The sequence below is a fragment of the Brachyistius frenatus genome, unplaced genomic scaffold, assembly GCF_029030835.1.
Source record: "Brachyistius frenatus isolate BFR_SWC_R1_liver_20210118 unplaced genomic scaffold, ASM2903083v1 Contig_24, whole genome shotgun sequence".
In the NCBI taxonomy this organism is placed as follows: Eukaryota; Metazoa; Chordata; class Actinopteri; family Embiotocidae; genus Brachyistius; species Brachyistius frenatus.
In genome coordinates, this window is record NW_027210623.1 from 4672501 (window position 1) to 4681263 (window position 8763).

Here is an 8763-nt window from a genome sequence, read left to right on the forward strand (position 1 = left end):
CACACACACACACACACACACACACACACACACACACACAGTTGAAGATGGAGAACGAGAGACCAAAAGAGAGAGCTGTTGTTTCCTAAAGGATGCTGCTCCTGCCTGCATGCTTAAATTAGCTCTAAATGTTTGGATTACACACGGGAGCTCTCACAGAGGATTTAGCAGCCATAGCCTCGAGTCCAGGGGGTGTGGCTGTTTCCATCTACATCCACACGAGAACACACACACACACACACACGCACGCACACGCACGCACGCGCACACGCACACGCACACACACACACACACACACACACACACACACACACACACACACACACACACACACACACACACACACGCACGTCCTTACAGTATTCAGATCACAAATGTAAGTCACTCAAATATAATTCACTGTTCTGGAAACTCCGAACAACCCAACTTCAGTTACATCCATCTAACGTAAAGATGGAGGGACGCTACGACTTTAAAGCTCTAAACGGTCCAAACAGGAACAACACACGCTATTTCATTCATCGGGTTTTTGCTGTGGGGAGAACCAATTTTCTCATTACACTTTTTAAAGAGGCCATTCTTAGCTTCTGTTGGCGGGGGGAGGATAGGATATGCTAGTAGACGCAGAGACAGCGAGAGACAGGAGGAGAAGAAGAGAAGGGGAATGAGGGAGGTCAGCGCCCCCAGTCTCAGATAAAGGCCCTCTCCCTCCCTTCTGCCTCGGCTTTCGAAGCCCCTGCCAGGATCGAGAGGCGTCTCACGTTACAGCTGTCTCTCAGTGTCATCGTTCAGAAAGAGGGAGCACAAGTGCAAGAGAGAGAGAGACAGAGAGAGAGACAGAGAGTGTGGGGGGGAGGGGGGGATGGAGGGGGAGGGGGTGAGCGGGACAATGCCACAGACTGAGCAGGGCTAGGCTTTCATAGTTGGACAAGAGAAAAACAACAACAGCAGCAGCAGGTTCAACTGGATGAGGAAACCAGTGTGATTTGGCTGCCTGGTAGTGTTTTTTGATAAGTACTGTTGATGCAACATACATTTTCACGATAATGTAGAAGCATTTCAAAATCCCTGAAATGTGCTTCGACCTTTTCAAGACAAATTATTTTGAAATGTAGTATGAACTGGAGCTCATCAGATCATTTCCTCTACACCCACTGGGACCAACTGCCGATTTCCTAACACACACAAAAAAGGGGAAATAATTTTTTTTTTTTAATACCTTGTTTTGTGCAGTGAGAACAGAGAAAGAGAAACACACTGTCCTTTGAGAAAGAGATAACAGTGACTTTAAGAGTGCGTGCTATAGGGCTTCGGCGGATTAGACATCGTTGAGTCGCCACTCTGCACATGAGTATCCTTTCTAACCTTAAAATGCTAAAAACAGCAGCTTGTCCCAGGTCCAGTAATGACTAATCCAATGAATAGTATTTCAGCCTGCAGTGCTAACAAGGTAAGGCCATGTAGGTCAGGTCTGAGTTAAGTTAAATTCAGAGTCACTGCTTACTTCTTTTCTGCAACTTTTTCTGGAGAGAAACAGAGGATACCCCTCGACTTCATAACAACTTCATGAAGAAAAATGAGCTGCATATGCAGATTTTATACACCAAACTATGGCGCTTACACAGCCGACACGGTGACAGTATGTTTTACATAAAACATGGCTCTGAACAAACGCATATAACTATTGCACAGAACAAAACTGCCTTCCTATTTGTTTTCCTCTATCCTTGTCATTTCTCATGGCGTCGCGTAGGAGTTAAATATTTTAAATTCTGGCTTAGCTTGGAGCAGGCTTTGCCAGCGCAGCTAAAATAAAAAGCCTTTGTGGCAGCAGTGACCAGATTTTAAATGCTGAAGAAGATCAATAAATGGGGGCTGTCGAGGCGCAATCTCATGCATTTATGTGTTGTGTTGTGTTGTGTGTGTGTGTGTGTGTGTGTGTGTGTGTGTGTGTGTGTGTGTGTGTGTGTGTGTGTGTGTGTGTGTGTGTGTGTGTGTGTGTGTGTGTGTGTGTGTGCGTCCTCCCTATGCATAAATGCCTGCGTTCTGACAGCAAATGTGCACGCGTCTTAACACCCACCAAGGCTCACAGCTCTCCTGCCTGCTACGAGCTATTCTATAGTATCATCAAGAACCTCAGTGACCCGGGAGGCGCATCAATAGAGAAACCAATATCATTCCCATTCCAGCATCCAAAACTTTCTTCCTATTTCTTTTTCATTCCCAGTATCCTTTCCCATCTGAGCGCACGGCCAGCAAGGGAGACTTCTAGAGTAATGTGTAAATACAGGCCACCCCACTCCAGATTGAGAATGTGAAGGTGTGGTAAACATCAAACTAAAAACCAGGTTTTCCAGACATCATTGCCAGCTCCATAATCAAGTTCCTCCTCAAACAAAATGCTGGGAAACCAGATAAGATGAACAAGAATGGGGGGAAAATGAGAGAAAACATTTTGTTTGGCATCCTCAGGAAAACAAAATGCTGTTTTGTTCCAATCCAGCCAAGTTCAGTTAATGTTAGGAGATCCAGGATGTCTTTATTTCATGACGCCAAATAACAGTAATGTGATTTCCTTTCAAGAAAAGAAATGCTTTCATAATTTTGCCATGTTTTTTGTTTCTTGTCACACTTATGTTTTATAAAAGGCCACATTAAATGGAGGCTTTCAGCTCACAAAAACAGATAACCTTCCTTGATATGTCCTTACCACATGAATGTGTGATAGAAACACAATGAATCATGAGGACCTGTGTGCTTGCTGCTCCATGGCACCACAAAACATGAATTACATCTGTATTTTCATCTCCTCACTAATGTACAAAACAAAAAACAGCCCTGAAGTGGAAAAATCATCAGGACCTTTTGAGACTTCATTAAAAGAAACTAGCCTGGACTTTCCAAACAAGGCATCTCTTTGGAGGGGAAAATCAACCTTTTCACCTTGCTGGTGGAAAAACAGGCATCCCAACGAGACAGAGCATGCACAAACAACCTTGACTTTCATCAAGGAAATTCTCACATTGAATGATAAATAGAGGCCCAGGGGACGAACGGCAAAGAAGCAGCTTATCGCCTTTCCCTCCCAAATTTGGCCGCTCTGTCTTCTGTCTCCTGAAAGTCAACACGGGGTGACCCACTTGCACTTTACACTGCCTTTTGTTTGGTAATTAATCCGCCATATGTAATCCACACAGAAATGTAGAGAAAACTGAAATTCATGTTGATTTGTTTAGTCTTAATTAACAGTTGAGATTGTTTACTCGTTCCTACAACAGGAGGCAGATCTCATTAGCTTAGTTTCTTAAAATGCAGATTCACTTATCACCACACAGATGGATGCCGACAACTCTGGTCCAAAGTAGCCGCAATATTTGAAAAGACTCACGTTAAAAGCAGACATCACCAAGCATGCACTTTAGACAATTATTTGTGTCCCCTGATGATTATCAGGACATTCAGTGAGCATGCAGTGTTACCAAAATAGCAAGGTAACATAAGGTTAGGTAGATCATCTGAGAGCTAACCAACTTTCCAGCTGAGAAGACATTAACCTGCGAGGCCTTGTACACGCGTATCAATAAGTGAGCTGCCTGCCTGGACCTGTAACACACAGCACAACACAGCAGAGAAAAACAGACACAAGCAGCGCCGATTTGATCTGTAACAATAAGACGCATTATCAATCTAATACCCAGAAGCTTTTAGGGCTTTTGCAAAAACGCAGCTTCTTCTCAAAGGACCATTAGCCCTTATAGGATTAATGTCTACTTTAAAAAAAAAACATCTGTTAAAGTCCTCCGTTAGTTCTTACATTATTTCATTTTCTCAATACTGTTTTCTGGTGTGTGTGTGTGTGCTTACAAATTTATATGGAAACAACTGATGGATGAGTATGTTTAAGGAAATATGACCAGCACTCTTGTCTACCATTAGTTCTTGAATCATTTGGTAAGCAGTGGGCAGACCTCTACTTCCCCTCTAAATTTCACAGCTCTGTGTCAGCGCTAACATGCAGAGATTTGACAGGGCTCCCAGATGGCCATTATTATCAAAAGATTGTTTGTAGGTCTTATTAATCCCTGACTAAATAGAACAGACTGACATCGGTGGCATGACATATTTAGGCTGGGATTTATTCAGACTCACTCTTGAGCACTTTACATGGACCATAAAAAGTATAATTTACATACATCTACATGTATATGGTAATACACAAGTTTTAATTTTCTGTTATCAATTGAACCTTCTGCTATTGTGACTACAAAAAAAAAAGCATCAGCCATATGAAATATCTTGTCACATAGAAAATATAAAACATACTCTAACCCCATCAGCAATAGGTTTTAATCAGCAACAAGGTCAACTGGTGAATATGGAAATTATAAAAAAAAAAAAAAAAATCAAATAGTTGATCATTTATATGTTCATTTTGACAAAAGGGACAACAGTATGGATGTATAATTTCCATATTGGCTGTAGTGATGCAAACGCAGCATGATTTAAAGCATAACACCACGGTTTTAAGTTCCTGCGACAAGTCACAGGTATGGGCACACAGTTGTTTCAATACAGGACTTACTTTGCTCTTAAATTGTTCAACCTTAGCAGAACCCCTGAATGTCAACACCACCACAGTTGCCACAAGTAGAAAAAAGTTTGGGGTTATTATGGAAACTGAGCTGTACTCAAGCATAACTAAAGCTTTGAGAAACACAAGAAAAGTAGTGTGTTAGATTTGTCCATCCAAGAAACGCTCGAGAATTGGTGCATTTAAGAGAAAAATCTAAAATACATTAAAGTGCACACTTATGCATGTGACCTATACATTGGTCATATTTTTGATCGCAAAACAATGTGATCCTCTGACACATATTTAAGCAAGCCAGCCTCATACCGGTGACTTGATTATTATATCATGCAAACCTAATAAATCTCACTTCACTTCATTTTCAAAAGAACACAAACTATGGGTTTCCTCCAGAAAAGAAGATAGACCCATATTCAATATTAAAGGATTATAAAGAATATAGTCTTGTGTGCACATGGGATTGTCTTCTCAAAAGCTGTCCAAGTTCTGTCAGATTCAGCACCCCCAGACACAGAGCTCGTGAACCTAATTTCACCTAATCAGCTTAGTCAATAGCAACCGTTTGCTGTGACTTTGGTAGACATGCAAATAGGGCTTAACTATGTCTATCCTTAATTCCTGAATGTTCAAGTCAAGCGGAAGTCCTCCTTTATCTCTTCAAAAACAACAGTTCCAATTTTAGCAAAAGCAGGAGAAGCAGAGAGAGAGAGAGAGAGAGAGAGAGAGAGAGAGAGAGAGAGAGAGAGAGAGAGAGAATAAAACTCCAGCAGAGTTGACTTTTTTTTTTTTTTTTTTTTTTCCTTGGCCTGGCAAGGAGAGACATCTCTGATTTGAGTGTGCTTGAGGTAGCACAGTGTGCTTTCATTTCAAACCAACATGGCAAACAAACTCTGACAGATTTGTTCCCCTTTTTTCACTTTTGCTCTTGCTCACTCTTAAATTATAGGAAAACACACTGCACAAATATATTAGCACTTCTTGTCAGTTTGTATGTTCAGCTGCGGCACTTGCACGCACGCGCGCGCGCGCGCGCACACACACACACACACACACACACACACACACACGCGCGCGCGCGCGCGAGTGCCCGAACAAATACACGCATATCGCATATTCAAATGCACAAAATGACTAACAATAGACAGTTGTAATGGTGATAGAAAATAGAAAACTGAGAGACACTGTTCCGTTTCAATTCACTGATACCACTAATGGCTTCTTAGCAGCTCCATGAAATCAAGCAGCTGTCATGTCGATGCATCAGCAGTGAGAGGAGGGAGAACCATCCCCATAAGGACAGAGGCACCGCGCCTTCATGTTTGGCTAAACATCTGCTCCTCTGCACTCCTGCTTTGCAGCAATAAACGGGCAAACAAAAGAGGTGGGAGGTGAAATGATCAGATTTTCCATTTCAAAGCATTTGTTCAGTTTGTTTTCTTTTCCCCTCCTCTTTTGTGAACTGCTTACAGGACATGGGGGGAAGAAAGTGAGCGATCAAGTTTTAACTGTGCTAAGGAAAGAGCATATTCATGAGCTAACCCGACACCTTTTTGTAATATGGTTAACAGGAATGCATCGTTTTCCTATTCTGCGAAGCATCTCCTGTGTAAACTGTTGGCATAAGTCAGGGGCGATCCAAAACATGTGCAGATGCATAACATTTTTAACTCTTCAATCTGGCAAATCCATCTTTCATGCATTGATTCAACTTCACTCAAACAACAGTCCACCAGGGCAACAACCTTTTTACTATTTCATTATTTCCAACAACTTTATTCTAAGAATATCTAATCACTGTTATCTGTCAGTGACATTCAGTTAAATTCCATTATGACTGTTCTTCCCTTAATAGGATTCCTGGTAATTAGGCCTAACATGAGTCCTTTCCTTTCTTCCTTCCCTCCTCCTTCCTTCATTCATTCATGTTTGGTTGCCGCACTGAATAAAACTACTCACGTTAATAGCTGCAAATAGCACAAATACGTTTGATTCACTGTGACTGGCTCAAAATACCACCATGCCCACCTGTCTCTGTAAAAAATAAATAAATCCCTCATCGTGACATAAAAAGCACGTCACTATATTTGCCTTTTAAAGCAAACGTCTCGAACACAAACACAAACTATTCCCTCTTTTGAGATTAAAAAAAAAAAAAAAAAAACTGCCTTCAAATGCTCGCTCACAAACTTCAAATTTCTTTCTAAAAGCCGCAGACGGGACGCGATCTCCGGCTCATTTTTTTTTTTTTTTTCTCTAAAACTTTGGTAAAACTTGAGAAAGAAAAAAACAACAACAACAACACAACAACCCGTGGATCCATTTCCTTTTAAAGTGTGTGTTTGTGTGTCTGTGAGTGTAGAGAGAGAGAGAGAGAGAGAGAGAGAGAGAGAGAGAGGAAAGGTAGCTTGAGGGACGAATTTAAAATAACCAAGATGGCGAGTGGCTTGTTGTTTTGGAAGGGGGCAGAAAAAAATGGAGGATATTGTAATATACACAAAGGGATAAATTTCAACAACTCGGCCAGGCGGCGGCGGCTGCTGCTTGCTTGCTTGCTGCTGCTAGCTTGCCTCGCATGCCTCTCGGTTTGAGGAAGCGACCGCGATAGCAGCTCCCCGGCGGCGGCAGCAGCAGCAGGCTGGCCAGCAACACGAAGAAAAAAAAAAAAAAAAACCCAGCTCAGACCCGCTGTGGAAAAAGAAATGAATATTATACGTCCAAGTTAATCCAAACCGAAGGGGATATTTATGTATTTGTCACTAATTGTTTTATTTAGGCGTCGAGGGACTGTTAAACTGGATGGCTTTTAACGGACGGACAGCGAGGACCAACGGCAGTCCAGCGCCTCGTAGTTAGTCCCCCCCCCCCACCTCTTAGGTTGACGGTTACAACATCCAGCACCAAATACGCAACCAAAACCGACATTTACACGGTTGATTTAAAAAAAAAAAAAAAAAAGAAGCAAAACGGACGATACCGCGACACCTTTTTTTTAAAAAAAGTTTAATTTCTCCACGATTAAAAAACAAACAAACAAGTTATTAAATACGACCGCCTGAGTGCGAGAGAGAGAAAGCGAGAAGGGACACAAAGACGATTCCCACTATCGGGTCACTGCTCCGAAGAAGGAGGAAAAATAAATGTAAAAAAACAAACAACCACTTCGTTTTTTCACATTAAAGAGAACAAACTTTAACCAAATGTGGCCAGCGACCACCGGACAAACAAACCCGACTGGGCGAAATTACATCGCAGCAAGAAAACAAGAAACTATCTATAGAGCAGTTTTACACAAGCTTGAAAAAAGCCAAGAAACTCGAAACGAAGCCAGCAGCTCATCGCTTGTTCTGTGATGAGGCGAAAACAGCGTCAGAGAAATAAAAAAAAAAAACCAAAAAAAAAAAAACACTTACCTTTTTTTAGTTTCGACACTTTACTTATTTCCAACGTGGGCTTTTAGCTCAACTAACACTTCGGCTCGGTCTTCTTCTCGCCTCTTTTTTTTTCCTTGGTCGGTTATGAAAAGAGGTCGGGGACGAATGATAAAGAAGGGAATTGGGCAGTAATTGAGTCTCGGTGTGTGAGTGAGTGTGTGTGTGTGTGTGTGTGTGTGTGTGTGTTAGTTACTAACAGCAGATTGAAGGAGACTCTTCTCAAGGTTTATTCAGCTCCACTTCAAGGAACCGACCTGACGTCAGCTCACTACTGCCACACAAAGAAAACTTATTATTTGTGCAGCGGCCGTAGTAAAGCAAGGATACTGTAATTGACCGTTATTACTTTAAATGCGACATTGTCAGGCAGCGTTGCACGGGCACACACTGGCTGTAGGGATGTAGCGCTAACTTTTATTTATCGTGTCATTAGTGGCATCGTGTCTTGTCGTGTAAACAAAACACCATACCGAAACAGAAACGGCCGTCGTTTTATTTAAATGCACCCGTTAATGTCACAACTTTTATACAACTTTGATCATTTTAATTCATTATTAGAATGTCCATTATAGTTTACATTTATGCTTTTTTGTTTCTTTCATATATATATGTATATATATATATATATATATATACGTCAAATCGTGCATACATGCAAAGATTTTGCAGGTTGCAAAAAGGGAAAACAAAGTTGTACAATCCTCTGCACGTATGACACGACACTTAATTATGTTTTCTTAA

At 41.5% G+C, this 8763-nt stretch overlaps 1 protein-coding gene across 2 annotated transcripts in view; it reads right to left on the reverse strand.

The window, feature by feature from the left end:
* baz2ba (bromodomain adjacent to zinc finger domain, 2Ba) overlaps positions 1–8226 on the reverse strand; it is a 69397-nt gene extending 61171 nt beyond the window's left edge. For both annotated transcript variants that reach the window (XM_069697850.1, XM_069697849.1), the window contains exon 1: positions 8002–8226. The gene's annotated coding sequence lies outside the window, so the exon portion shown is untranslated. The remainder of the gene's footprint in view (positions 1–8001) is intronic.
* Between the last annotated feature and the right edge of the window lie 537 nt (positions 8227–8763).